This window comes from Phyllobates terribilis, unplaced genomic scaffold, assembly GCF_046119375.1.
Source record: "Phyllobates terribilis strain yellow unplaced genomic scaffold, ASM4611937v1 Scaffold_8__6_contigs__length_399053987, whole genome shotgun sequence".
Taxonomy (NCBI): Eukaryota; Metazoa; Chordata; class Amphibia; order Anura; family Dendrobatidae; genus Phyllobates; species Phyllobates terribilis.
The window spans coordinates 379,072,534-379,086,909 of record NW_027362768.1 but is presented as its reverse complement, the minus strand read 5'-3'; the positions used below and the strand labels follow the sequence as shown (position 1 = coordinate 379,086,909).

Sequence of the window (14,376 nt, the reverse complement as noted above, 5' to 3'; positions counted from 1 at the left end):
CATACTTCCCGCTGCCGACAAGCTTTATGGAGATGGAAATGTCATTCTCCAGCAGGACTTGGCCCCTGTCCACACGGCCAAAAGTACCAATACCTGGTTTACACACAACAGTATCACTGTGCTTGATTGGCAGCAAACTCGCCTGACCTTAACCCTATAGAGAATCTATTATAGAGTATCTATGGGGTATTGTCAAGAGGAAGATGAGACCCCAGACCCAACAATGCAGACAAGCTGAAGGCTGCTATCAAAGCCACCTGGGCTTCCATAACACCTCAGCAGGGCCACAGGCTGATCCCTCCATGCCACAGGCTGATCCCTCCATGCCACAGGCTGATCCCTCCATGCCACAGGCTGATCCCTCCATGCCACATTGCCGCATTGATGCAGTAATTGATGCACAAGAAGCCCGACCAAGTATTGAGGCATTTACTGAACAGACATTTCGGATTTTAAAATCATTTTCAAGTTGTTGTTATAGAGTATTCTAATTTACTGAGATAATGACTTTTGTGTTTTCATTGTCTGTAAGCCATAATCATCAACATTAACAGAAATAAACACGTGAAATAGATCCCTCTGTGTGTAATTGTAGCGCCTCGAGGGTTCGGCCGCTACAGGGGTATTGCACCTCTGCCAGAGGTGTGGTATTCCACTCCCAGGTAAGGATGGAGTATGGACCAGGGCTCAGTTAGCTGCATACAGCACACTCACCCCATTTCCGAGGGACAGCTCAACGGTGCTCCCACTAGACAAAACTGCAGGTACGACAGACCAGGTCCCTGGCTGGAGTGGGCAGGGGGGAGGAAAACCCAGTGATGTAGGAGCAGATAGGGGTTGGTTCCTGGGTGTAGGTAGGAGCCCATTGGTTGCTGGTCACCTGGGCTCATGCTCTAGGGGAAGGTATATAAGGTGGGCACCATCTTAGTTCAGTTCAGTCAGAGGAGTGAGAGAAGGAGTTCAGCGAGGAGGGCTGACAGGGAGCTGTGGCTCAGTCTGGGCCCAGCTCCATGAGGCAGGCCTAGAGAGAAGGCCGGGAACAGAAGGGAACAAGAACAGAAAGGAACAGAAACAGCAAGGAACAGAAACAGCAAGGAACAGCAGAGAAAGTGAGAGAGAGGAACAGAAGGGCTCAGGAACAAGAAGGCAGAAGGGACCCTAAGAACCCACGAGAATCCAGGGTGAAGGGTCAGGCAGATTAAGGGTACCGGATCCCAAGTTGGTGGAGGAGAAACAACCCTCAGCCAAAGACCGGAGGTCGTGATCATTTATTGGTGCGACACCTCATCAAACCTGCTAGGAAGGCACCATATAGAACAACGGGGAACGGGATCCACGTTTACCCGCACGAGTTCGCGGCAGCTGGACAAAAGTGGGTCACTGGTGAGGCAGGCCAGAGAAAGGATAAAAGGGGGTCCTGTGCCATGCTCCTGAATCGCCTGGGAGTTGACCGAGCCCCTCACCTGGTGGACACTGCACGGCTTGGGTGGTCACTACTTGTACAGAAGTGACCTGGAGAATCTGAACTGTGAGTAAAAGACATTGGACTGCAGTACGTTGTCTGTGTACTCTTTCGCTCCTCCAGCACTAACGGCACTGGGACTCCCTGCACCATCACCCCCAACATCCACTACATTGCCCTGGGGCTGCACTCTTCCCGTGGGGAGTCACACTACCTCAGCTGCATACATCATCAGCCCCAGCGGTCTGCCTTGCAGCGGCGGTTCATAATAATCGCAATCCACGGGTGGCGTAGTCGGACATCTGTAGCACCCCGAGGGCTCGGCTGCTACAGGGGTATTGCACCTGTGATATTCCACTCCCGGGTAAGGATGGAGTGTGGACCAGGGCTCGGTAGGCTGCATGCACCACACACACCCCATTTCCGAGGGACAGCTCAACGGTGCTCCCACTAGACAGAAGTGCAGGCACGACAGCATCTGTCCCTGGCTGGAGTGGGGCGGGGGGTGGAATACCCAGTGGTGTAGGAGCAGATAGGGGTGGGTTTCTGGGCATAGGTAGGAGCCCATTGGTTGCTAGTCACCTGGGCTCGGGTGTTAGAGGGAGGTATATAAGGTGGGCACCATCTTAGGACAGCAGGCAGTTCAGTCAGGAGGAGAAGAGGAGAGGAGCTCAGCCAGAGAGGGCTGACAGGGAGCTGTGGCTCAGTCTGGGCCCAGCTCCAGAGGCAGGCCTGGAGTGGAGGCCAGAAACAGCAGAAAGAGAGAGGAAAAGGAACGGAAAGGAAAGTAAGAAATGAACTGGAACAGAGGAGAAAGGAAGCAAGGAACACAGAGAAAGGCCCAGAGACACGAGGACAGAAGGAACCCCATATGCCCAGAGGAGATACAGGGTGAAGGGTTGGCAGAGCAGGGTACCGGAACCCAAATTGGTGGAGGCGACTAATCCTCAGCCAAAACCGGAGGTTGTGACCACATCTTGGTGCGACCCCTCACTACATCCACCAGGAAAGCATACCACATAGGGTCAGGGAAACCGGAGAGAGGTTTCGCCAACAGAAGGCCCGAGGAAGCTGGACAAAGGTGGGTCACTGGTGGGGACGGCCAGAGAAAGGTAGAGAAGGGAGCTCTGAACCACACTCTGGAATTGCCTGGGAGTTGACCGAGTCCCTCACCTGGTGGACGCAGCATGACTCGGGCGGTCCTAACTGCGCACAAGTGACCTGATAAAGAACTGTGAGTAAAGCATTGAAAACTGCAACTGCACGTCTCTGTGGTTCCTCGCCGCACCAGCACTATTAGTACTGGGACGCTCACACCATCATTCCCATCATTCACACTAGCTGCCCTGAGGCAATACTTCTCCCGTGGGGAGTTATTCCATACTCGGCTGCGCAAACTACATCAGCCTCAGCGGTCTGCAGCGCGGCGGCGGTCCCCACTGACCGCAAGCCACGGGTGGCGTAGTCGGACATTTGTTATTACCTAAGACTGCCACTGGTTTGACCACCCTGAGCCACGGACCGGGTCGCCGCCACACTGAGACTACATCCCACCAGAGGCCCGTTTCCGGGTTCCCCACGCGGCCCAGGGGGCGAGTCAACTTTGGCGTAGTCGGCAGGATTTCGTGCCCGCAACCACCGGGTACTGCGTGCCTGAAGAAAACTGCACATGTACCTTAAAAGGAAGTCTCCCGCCATTTCCAGAAGTTTCCCGCTGTCCGGAGTCGTTTCCCGCCATCCGGAGCCGATTCCCGCCATCAGATGCCATCTTGGACCGTTTCCCGCCATCTTCATCCGTTTTTCCCGCCCGGGCAGAGCGGACGCCATTATGTGCGCACCAAAAGACAGCAGGAAGCCACCTCCCATCGTGGGCCAGGTCCCAGAATGGCGCCAAAGGAGGAGCCCGCCCCCACCAGCCATGAATGCAGCAGTGGGGATGTCCATCAACATGGGGGGGCTGCCCCTGAAGGTGATTGTCAGCAGATGCCCCCAAGACCAACCCCTATGGGGGCGGATAGGAAAGAAAACTGAGGGGCTGGGTGCGGCCTGGATCAGTCTGGACCTGCTGCACCCGGAGATGGAGGGAGCAGAGAACTCCACCAGCACCCTGGCCCGCAGCCTGCTGCAAGCGGAGCCACCTTGCAGCCTGACAGAATTGCTGGCCCAGCTGCCTAGAGACCCAGACTGCGCACGAGCGGCGCTAGAGGACCTAAACAGAAGAATGGTCCGGGCGCAGCGGGATGTGTTTGCCGGGTGGAAAGAGGAGATGGCCCGGCAGCAAGAAGGCAGCCAGCGGAGGACCCCGCCGGAACCGGGCAGCGCGCTTACCGCTGGGCGCGGAGAAGAGGGACCGGCAGCTGCAGATGACGCCACGGAGGAGGCCACAGAGACCGAGGCAGGTACTGGGGACGCCACCACCCCAAGCTCTGGGAACACCAGCCTGCCCTCACCCTCCGTTGCGGGACCCGAGGCCCCGGGGACCGTACCTGAGACCACGCCTCCACCGCCACCAGCTAGGCCTCAGGCAGCAAGCACCGTCGTCACGCCCCGCCCCGCACTGTGCCCTCTGAACCCGGGCGCCGTAAAGCGGGAGACGTCACAGGCCAGGACGCAAGGCCCAGCACGCCCGGGCGCCGCTGCCTCACCAGCGCCTCCTACCTTGGCGGTGCCACCCCCGGGCGCAACCAACAAGCGATCACCGGCCTGGTCGCAAGGCCGAGTGCCCTCGGGTGCTGCCACCCGCCCGAAGCCCGTGGTACCACCCCTGGGTGCGGACCTGTACGCCCAACATACCAGCCCGGACGGGCTGCCCTTTGAGTGGCCACCGGAGTTTGTCAACCCCCGGCTCCAGAGAGAACAACCCCTGAGCGAGCCTCTGATCCCGGCCCCGGAGCCTGCCAACATCGCTCCACCCCCGCCGGAGGATGCCCAGTTTGCGTGGGACCCCACTGGCGAGAATCTCATGGGGTTCACCCAGGAGACCCGGGCGGAAGCAGCCCAGCGCTTGGATTGCTGCCGTCAACAGCTGGCCACCTATGAAAGGGAGCGGCGGCAGAGGCGCATCAGGGAGGAGCGACTCCAGGCCAAGAGCGCGGAACAGAAGAGGAGGGCCCGACAAGACGCCCACGCCATCTGCGGTCCCCGAGCCACCGGGACAGTAGTCAAGTTCCAGCTAGAGCATGGCTGGGGCTTCATAAGAGACCCGGAGGCTGACACCGACGTCTTCGTCACTAGAAGGGACGTCGAAAGCCACTTGCCAGAGGGACATCATGGCCGTGACCTGTACTCCGGCGACGTGGTCACTTACACCCGGCACAAGGGCGCAAAGGGACTGTATGCCCTCCATGTCCACCGTCTAACAGAGGAGGAGCTGCGGTACCGCCCAGACATGGACTACCCTGAGGATCTGGACGGATCTGAAGGCTATGAGGAAGGCGCATCAGGAGGACACCATTACCAGTAAACGGTAAAATGGGACTGTATATAGTTACCCATCAGGGTACAGGAACTGTTACAGAGAACTGTTTATTGCTGTGTGAACTGTTACCTGTGTGCCCCTAATCCCTAACCAGGCTGAGGACTGTGAGCAGCCATTCCCCTATCCCCACTGGCCGAGGACTGAGAGCGGCCTCCCTTGTATATAGTTGCGCTTCTTAAAGCGCCCCCTACTGGTTTTATACGAAACTGCAACGTCTACCTCAGAATTAAATGGACTGTTGCACCTTTACCTGGTCGCAAGTTGCACAGGTAGGGGAGACCTCATAAACATGTATAAATACATCAGGGGGCAGTACAGAGATCTCTCCCATGACCTGTTTATACCAAGGATGGTGACAAAGACGAGGGGGCACACTATGCGTCTGGAGGAAAGGAGGTTCCTGCACCAGCATAGAAGGGGATTCTTTACGGTCAGAGCCGTGAGACTCTGGAACTCTCTGGGAGAGGAAGTGGTGATGTCCAACTCACTTAATGAGTCCAAGAGAGGCCTGGATGCCTTTCTTGAGAACAATAAAATTACATCTTATTACTGCTTAGTTAATTAATCCAGGGATTTAATCTGACTGCCAGATTGGAGTCGGGAAGTGAATTTTTCCTCAATGATGTAAATTGGCCTATACCGCATGGGTTTTTTTTGCCTTCCCCTGGATCAACGCTGCGGAATAGCTGCAGTGCACAAGAAATAGGCTGAACTCGATGGACGCTTGTCTTTTTTCGGCCTTATAAACTATGTAACTATGTAACAGCGGCCAGAGTTCAAGAATCTGCTTGAAAATGTTTTACTTGAAAATGTTTTTGTTTAAGAATGTTTTACTTGAAAAAGTTTTATATTGAAAAGTTTTATATGCTGCTAGAATAATAATGCAAATGTTTCATGTGATGTTTTATATGCTAAAAGAGTTCCGGTAGTTTTGACCATAGCTGGTGACAGAAGAATGTTAAAGAAAAGAAAAAGAGTACCAGTAACGTTAAAAAGAAAAGAGTACCTCCCATAAAGGGATGAATTTTTGGTTAATGTCTTATATGCGAGTGCACTTTAAAAATTTGTATGTTTTAAATTGTTTTGCTCTTTTCCAGCCCAAGGACGTGCTGTAATTTACCAGGGGGGAATGTAGCACCCCGAGGGCTCGGCTGCTACAGGGGTATTGCACCTCAAACCAGAGGTGTGATATTCCACTCCCGGGTAAGGATGGAGTGTGGACCAGGGCTCGGTAGGCTGCATGCACCACACACACCCCATTTCCGAGGGACAGCTCAACGGTGCTCCCACTAGACAGAAGTGCAGGCACGACAGCATCTGTCCCTGGCTGGAGTGGGGCGGGGGGTGGAATACCCAGTGGTGTAGGAGCAGATAGGGGTGGGTCTCTGGGCATAGGTAGGAGCCCATTGGTTGCTAGTCACCTGGGCTCGGGTGTTAGAGGGAGGTACATAAGGTGGGCACCATCTTAGGACAGCAGGCAGTTCAGTCAGGAGGAGAAGAGGAGAGGAGCTCAGCCAGAGAGGGCTGACAGGGAGCTGTGGCTCAGTCTGGGCCCAGCTCCAGAGGCAGGCCTGGAGTGGAGGCCAGAAACAGCAGAAAGAGAGAGGAGAAGGAACGGAAAGGAAAGTAAGAAAGGAACTGGAACAGAGGAGAAAGGAAGCAAGGAACACAGAGAAAGGCCCAGAGACACGAGGACAGAAGGAACCCCATATGCCCAGAGGAGATACAGGGTGAAGGGTTGGCAGAGCAGGGTACCGGAACCCAAATTGGTGGAGGCGACTAACCCTCAGCCAAAACCGGAGGTTGTGACCACATCTTGGTGCGACCCCTCACTACTTCCACCAGGAAAGCATACCACATAGGGTCAGGGAAACCGGAGAGAGGTTTCGCCAACAGAAGGCCTGAGGAAGCTGGACATAGGTGGGTCTCTGGTGGGGACGGCCAGAGAAAGGTAGAGAAGGGAGCTCTGAACCACACTCTGGAATTGCCTGGGAGTTGACCGAGTCCCTCACCTGGTGGACGCAGCATGACTCGGGTGGTCCTAACTGCGCACAAGTGACCTGATAAAGAACTGTGAGTAAAGCATTGAAAACTGCAACTGCACGTCTCTGTGGTTCCTCGCCGCACCAGCACCATTAGTACTGGGACGCTCACACCACCACCACCATCTCTCACATTAGCTGCCCTGAGGCAATATTTCTCCCGTGGGGAATCATCCCATTCTTGGCTGCGCATATAACATCAGCCTCAGCGGTCTGCAGCGCAGCGGCTGTCCCCACTGACCGCAATCCACGGGTGGCGTAGTCGGACAATTACAAAACCAATAGACGGTCACTGGTTTGACCACCCTGGGCACGGACCGGGTCACCGCTACACGGAGACTACAACCCCCAGCATACTACAAAAGGCCCGGTTCCGGGTTCCCCAGCACAGGCCCAGGGGGCGCGTCACATCACTTATAACTTATAAAGGGACTGCCACTGACCTGACCCCCCTGAGCCACGGGACCGGGTTGCCACTACTACCCCCATCGTCTCCCTATTGCCCGGCTCCGAGTGCCCCACGGCCCAGGGGGTGAGTCAGCTTTTGGCGTAGTCGGCAGGATTTCGTGCCCGCTAACAACGGGTACTGCGCGCCTGAAGAGAAAGAGACTGTTTTATTGAACGTGACTGTGTTGAAAATGGCGCACGCCCCAGAAGAACGAGCGCCATAACGTGCGCGCCAAAAGACCACAGGAGGCCGCCTCCCATCGTGGGCCAGGTCCCAGAATGGCGCCAAAGAAGGAGCCCACCCCCAACAGCCATGAGCGCGGCTGTGGAGATGTCCATCAAGGTGGGGGGGCTGCCCCTGAAAGTGATTGTCACCAAGTTGCCCCGGGACCACCCCCAATGGGGGTGTGAAGAGAAGAAAACTGTGGGGCAGGGCGCGGTCTGGATCAGTCTAGACAGACCGCACCCGGGAATGGACGCATTCAGCCACACCAACCTATTGGCCCGGAGCCTGCTGCAAGGCGAACCACCCTGCAGCCTGGCAGAGATCCTGGCGCAGCTCCTGAGAGACCCGGAGCGTGCGCAAGCTGCACTGGAGGACCTGGAGCGGAGGATGGTCCGAGCGCAGCGGGGTGCGCTCATCGAGTGGAGGGAGGAACTGGCCCGGCAGGCCGAAACCCACCAGCGACAGGCCTCAACCGCACCCCAGAGTCTGCCTGCCTCCGAGGACGGCGCAGGAGGAGTGAGAGCCGGAGATGACGCCGCGGAGGGAGCCGCGAGGACTGAGGCAGGTACAGGGGACGTAACCACCCCAGGCCCAGCAGCTACAACCCTGCCCCAGCCTCCCGTCGCAGAACCCGAAGCCCCACTCACCGCACCTGTTGCCGTGCCGCCACTGCTCCCAGCTAGGCCTCAAGCGGCGAGCGCCGCGGCCACGCCCCGCCCGACGCCACGCCCCTTGACCCCGGGCGCCGTAAAGAAAGAAGCGTCATCGGCCCGGTCGCAAGGCCTGGTCAACCCGGGCGCCGCTACCCAACCAGCTCCCCCTTCCCGGGCTGGGCCGCCACCAGACGTGACCAGAAGATCCCCGGGCGCTGCTCCCAAACCGGGTCCCCCCACTATACCACCGCTGGGCGCGGACCTATTTGCTCACCATACTGGTCCGGATGGACTGCCGCTGGAGTGGCCGGCTGAACTGACCAGCAGCTCGCCATGGAAAACCCAGTCCGCGCGCGAGCCTCTAATACCGGCTCCGGAGCCCGTAGAGGTCACCCCTCTCCCATTAGAAGACGCCCAATTCGAGTGGGACTCCACCGGTGAGAACTTGATGGGGTTCACTCAGAAGACCCGGGCGGATGCGGTCCGCCGTCTGGAGGCTTGTCAGCAGCAACTGGCGACCTTCGAGCAGGAACGGCGGGAGAGACGCGTCAGGGAGGAGCGGCTCCAGGCCCGAAGCGCGGAGCAAAAATGCAAGGCCCGTCAGGACCCCCGGGCCGCCCGCGGTCCCCGAATCACCGGGACCATAATTAAATTCCATATGGAGAACGGTTGGGGCTTCATCAGGGGCCTGGAAATGACGTCTTTGTGACCCGCAGAGACGTTGAAAGCCACCTACCGGAGGGACACCGTGGCCGTGACCTCTACCCTGGTGATGTGGTCACCTTCACCCGACACGAGGGCGCAAAAGGACCGTACGCCCTCCATGTCCATAGACTCACGGAGGAAGAACTGCAGCACTATGGCTATGAGGAGAGCCAAGAGGACCCGGACGGGTCTGAAGAACCGTATGAGGAGGAGGAGGAAGGAGCATATGGAGGACACCGCTGCTAGTAAGTAGCAGAACATCTGTGTAAATAGTTACTCGTCGGGGTACAAAAAGAACTGTTATGGAACTGTTTCCTGTGTGCACGTTACCCCCTACGTCCCCTACCTGGCTGAGGACTGAGAGCAGCCATCCCCTTTCCCAACAGTGACCGAGGACTGAGAGCGGCCTTCCCTGTAAATAGTTGCGCTTCCTAAAGCGCCCCCTACTGGTTTTATAAAAAGACTACCACGTCTACCTCGGGACAGCGAGTCCCTCAAGTTCACAAGTTTACTGAAGTTTTGCACTTAAAAAAAAATGCACACCTGGTCGCAAGTTGCACCGCAGCCAGGATTCAAGAATGTATTTTTGAAAATGTTTTTCTTGCAATGTTTTATGTAAAAAGAGTTTTAGATGCTGCTAAATAGTATTATGAATGTTTTCTATAATGTTTTATGTCAAAAGAGTTCCAGAAGTGTTAGTACGTGTTTTATAATAGTGTAATAAGTAAGAAGAAGTGTTTCCCATAAAGGGAATTGAACCGTGTTACCTGTTTCCTGATGTGAAAAGTTTTAAAAAGTTTTGCATGTCCTGTATATAATTGTTTTTGCTCTGTTCCAGCCCGAGGACGTGCTGTGGTTTACCAGGGGGGAATGTAGCGCCCCAAGGGCTCGGCCGCTGCAGGGGTATTGCACCTCTGCCAGAGGTGTGGTATTCCACTCCCAGGTAAGGATGGAGTATGGACCAAGGCTCAGTTAGCTGCATACAGCACACTCACCCCATTTCCGAGGGACAGCTCAACGGTACTCCCATTAGACAGAAATGCAGGTACGAAAGACCATGTCCCTGGCTGGAGTGGGGAGGGGGGAGGAATACCCAGTGATGTAGGAGCAGATAGGGGTTGGTTCCTGGGTGTAGGTAGGAGCCCATTGGTTGCTGGTCACCTGGGCTCATGTTGTAGGGGAAGGTATATAAGGTGGGCACCATCTTAGTTCAGTTCAGTCAGAGGAGTGAGAGAAGGAGTTCAGCCAGGAGGGCTGACAGGGAGCTGTGGCTCAGTCTGGGCCCAGCTCCATGAGGCAGGCCTAGAGAGAAGGCCGGGAACAGAAGGGAACAAGAACAGAAAGGAACAAGAACAGAAAGGAACAGAAACAGCAAGGAACAGCAGAGAAAGTGAGAGAGAGGAACAGAAGGGCTCAGGAACAAGAAGGCAGAAGGGACCCTAAGAACCCACGAGAATCCAGGGTGAAGGGTCAGGCAGATTAAGGGTACCGGATCCCAAGTTGGTGGAGGAGAAACAACCCTCTGCCAAAGACCGGAGGTCGTGATCATTTATTGGTGCGACACCTCATCAAACCTGCTAGGAAGGCACCATATAGAACAACGGGGAACGGGATCCACGTTTACCCGCACGAGTTCGCGGCAGCTGGACAAAAGTGGGTCACTGGTGAGGCAGGCCAGAGAAAGGATAAAAGGGGGTCCTGTGCTATGCTCCTGAATCGCCTGGGAGTTGACCGAGCCCCTCACCTGGTGGACACTGCACGGCTTGGGTGGTCACTACCTGTACAGAAGTGACCTGGAGAATCTGAACTGTGAGTAAAAGACATTGGACTGCAGTACGTTGTCTGTGTACTCTTTCGCTCCTCCAGCACTAACGACACTGGGACTTCCTGCACCATCACCCCCACCATCCACTACACTGCCCTGGGGCTGCACTCTTCCCATGGGGAGTCACACTACCTCAGCTGCATACATCATCAGCCCCAGCGGTCTGCCTTGCAGCGGCGGTTCATAATAACTGCAATCCACGGGTGGCGTAGTCGGACATCACTTAAAACTTATAAAGGGACTGCCACTGGTCTGACCCCCCTGAGCCACGGGACTGGGTTGCCATTACTACCCCCATCGTCTCCCTATTGCCCGGCTCCGAGTGCCCCACGGCCCAGGGGGTGAGTCATAATGACTCTATAGATTATAAGAGGTTCACTTTTTGTATTGAAGAACTGAAATAAATTAACTTTTTGACAATATTTGAATTTTGTGAGAAGCACCTGTACAATGTATCAGCCTGAAGTTTAGAGGAAACCAGAACAGATACAATGTAGCAAACTGGTAACCGGTGGATACAGAACTTCTCATGTGTAATAGGCCTCATGTCTGTCTAATGAGGGCGACAGCCGGCGGCCAATCGTCATGTGACCAGACATAGATCAATGGCGGCACTGTCACTCCGAGTTATTGATGACCGTACAACTCCATATACACCGAGGGTAGAGCAGGATCCACTCCTGAGGGCGCAGAGGGTGCGGTCACACCCAGGGGTCGATGCCTGAAGGGGCCCCAGGAACCACAGGAGAAGACCCCACTATAAGGGGCACATAGTACTGGGAGCTACAGATCCTGCAGAGCCGGAGTTTTCCCTTCTGTATCCAATCTGATAACATCTCCATACATTACTAGTTCTATCAGGTCGTATACTCCAGTCACAGCCAAAGCTGCATTTACACATTCTCTTACTTTTCCAGAATTGCTGTTAATCTCCCCTGATTGATATTGGGACATGAGAATTATTAATGCAGCTTTAGGCTGTGTGCCCACAATCAGGAATAGCAGCGTTTGGACGCAGCTCACCTGCGCTGCATCCAAAACGCTGCGTTGTACAGTAGAAGCACAGCGGATGGATTTATAGAAATCTCCTGCCCACTGTGCTTCTATGTGACGCTGCGTAGACTCGCCAGCGGGGCGGCTTCACGAGCCACAGCATGTCAATTATCTGCAGTGAAGATGCAGAAACTTCCCCAATAGAATGGATAGGTTACGGCAACTTCAATGAACACATGCGGATTTACCTGGGGGATCGGACGCAGCACTTTGGACGCAGCGAAAATACGTCACACATCAGTCTTTGGAGTGTGGGAGGAAACTGGAGAACCCGGAGGAAACCCACGAGACATGGGGAGAACATACAAACTCTGTGCAGATGTTGTCCATGGTCGGATTTGACATTTACATCTATACAATATGTATGCAGGGTGCGGAGCTCTTGGCCAACATTGCAAAAGCAGCAACTGCCCCCAATGTGTGCAGCAGAGGGGCTTTCAGACACCAGGGTCCAGGTGTGATTTCTACCTCAGCGCCCCCTATAGCCATTTATAAGAGATAACTCTTCCTTACGTTATGCACCCCCAGAGGGGTTGCCGGCCCTTTATATCCACATTTCTTCTCCGTAGACTATTGCCGCCCTGTGCCACCCCTGGCATGAGGTTTCTCACACCAATGTGACAGCTGCAGTGCCCCCTCATCATAAAAGCATTGCATCTCCAAGGTGGCGCCCTGCAGAACATCTCAATGTGCACAATAGTCTGCAGAGCATCTAAAACCCAAAATCTCCATAAGCAGAAATGTTTGACACCAACTTCCCCAGGGTGGAAATACCCAGAACGGTGGGTGCAGGGATCTCGTAGTTCTGAAGGTCTTATGGGGGTGCAAAAAAAAAAAAAGATATGAAGCTCTAAAACATCATAATTCTCACAACTCAAAGAAAGTAAAAGGAGACTAATAAAACTCCGACTGTATCACTAAGGCCTCATTCAGACATTCCGGATGTACCCATAATAACCTGCTGCTGTGCACACGTCCGTTTTTTCCAGCAGCACGGATGAAGACGTCCATGAGAATCACGTGGAGCGCATGGATGGCAGCAGTGTACAGTCCGTGTCCTGTACGTGATTAACATTGCAAAGTATAGGAGAAACGGTGTCGTTTATTTATCTATGAAAAACACTGATGCACATCACTGCTTGCAGTCCCATGTAAATCTACAAATAATGATACGATAAGTAAATTTGCTGCAGCTCTGTAAACCAAATCCAATAAAGAGCAACAGATCAGACATCAGAAACTCTCCATAACCGAAGAGACTTCCCCGAGACCCCCCCACTGTCCCCCTACTGTGGGCAGAGCAGTCTAGTGGCCTCTCTCTCCAGAGCTGGAATGTGAGGTGGGTCTTGGGGGGGATGGGTGGTGTAAGGGAATGCATTATCTGGATTGGATTCTTTGTATCACTTCACTGTGTAATCAATAATGTTTGATACATTGAGATACAAAATATTCACAGAGAACAGGATGCAAATGGATACAATGTTGCACAGTCAGTAATAACGTTCGTACAGGGGCGGAAACAGACAGAAGAGACCCCTGTGGAGTAGCAGTATAGGGGTCCTCTGTGATCCAAGAGCTGATGTAATGCCCCCAAGTCTGTGTTTGACAGGAGCTGGATGTGGCCTCTTTACCTGTGGGACCCCTGTGGAGCTGCACAGTTTGCACCCATGGTTTATCCGCCCCTGGATCATTATGACGTTTCCTTCGCAGTATATTTTTGGGGGCGCGTAGTATAAACTAACACTAGGGTGCTACATTTAAATAAAACCCTTTGGATCAACTACAAATTTTGCCGACACGAAATCCGGAATGTATCACAATAGCAGCAAAGTGGATGAGATTTTACCAAATCACAAAAAAAAAAGCGCAAAATGCAAAAATCTGAGCAGAAATTAATGGTGGAGCGAATAGTAAGTCACAGAACGTGTCTGCGGGGCACGGAGGACGCGGCGCACATAGTACAGTAAGACACGGGACGGTGGCAGCGATGATAATCCTGAGGAATGGAGCTTGCAAATATTAAGTGTAAAAAGTGATCTTACCCTTCAGTGAGGATCTTCCTCGCCTGCCCCAGAGCTGGATCTGCTGCACTTGCTTTCGATTTTTTTTTCAGGGGGATATTGAGTTAAACGGAGACCCACCCTGTTAACTGTATGAGTGCCGGCAGAATATCCTTTCTTAGGGGAGGGGAGGAGCAGATAATATGGTGCAGGACTGTACACCAGACACAAAGAGCACTGATTGCAGCCAACTGGCGAGGAAACGATAAATATTAAAGTTGAGCAAAAAGATTCCCAGGACCCCGGTCCAGCGGCGATGTCGGCGGTCTGTGGCTGCGAGACCAGAGTCGGGTGAACAACCTGTCGCCCCGTCTGATTAGTCGGCCTCTATGATGTCATGTGTGCGTAGCGCCACAATATAATGACATCACGGGACTTACCAGTCAGAAGAGGCGGCTTTGACGAGGCCGATAGTAGGTGCTGTG

At 54.2% G+C, this 14,376-nt stretch overlaps 1 protein-coding gene across 1 annotated transcript in view; it reads right to left on the bottom strand.

Annotated features, from left to right (window-relative positions):
- LOC141157772 (uncharacterized) overlaps positions 1 to 14,071 on the bottom strand; it is a 96,830-nt gene extending 82,759 nt beyond the window's left edge. Inside the window, exon 1 of the mRNA XM_073645301.1 lies at positions 13,934 to 14,071. The gene's annotated coding sequence lies outside the window, so the exon portion shown is untranslated. The remainder of the gene's footprint in view (positions 1 to 13,933) is intronic.
- Positions 14,072 to 14,376: the final 305 nt, after the last annotated feature.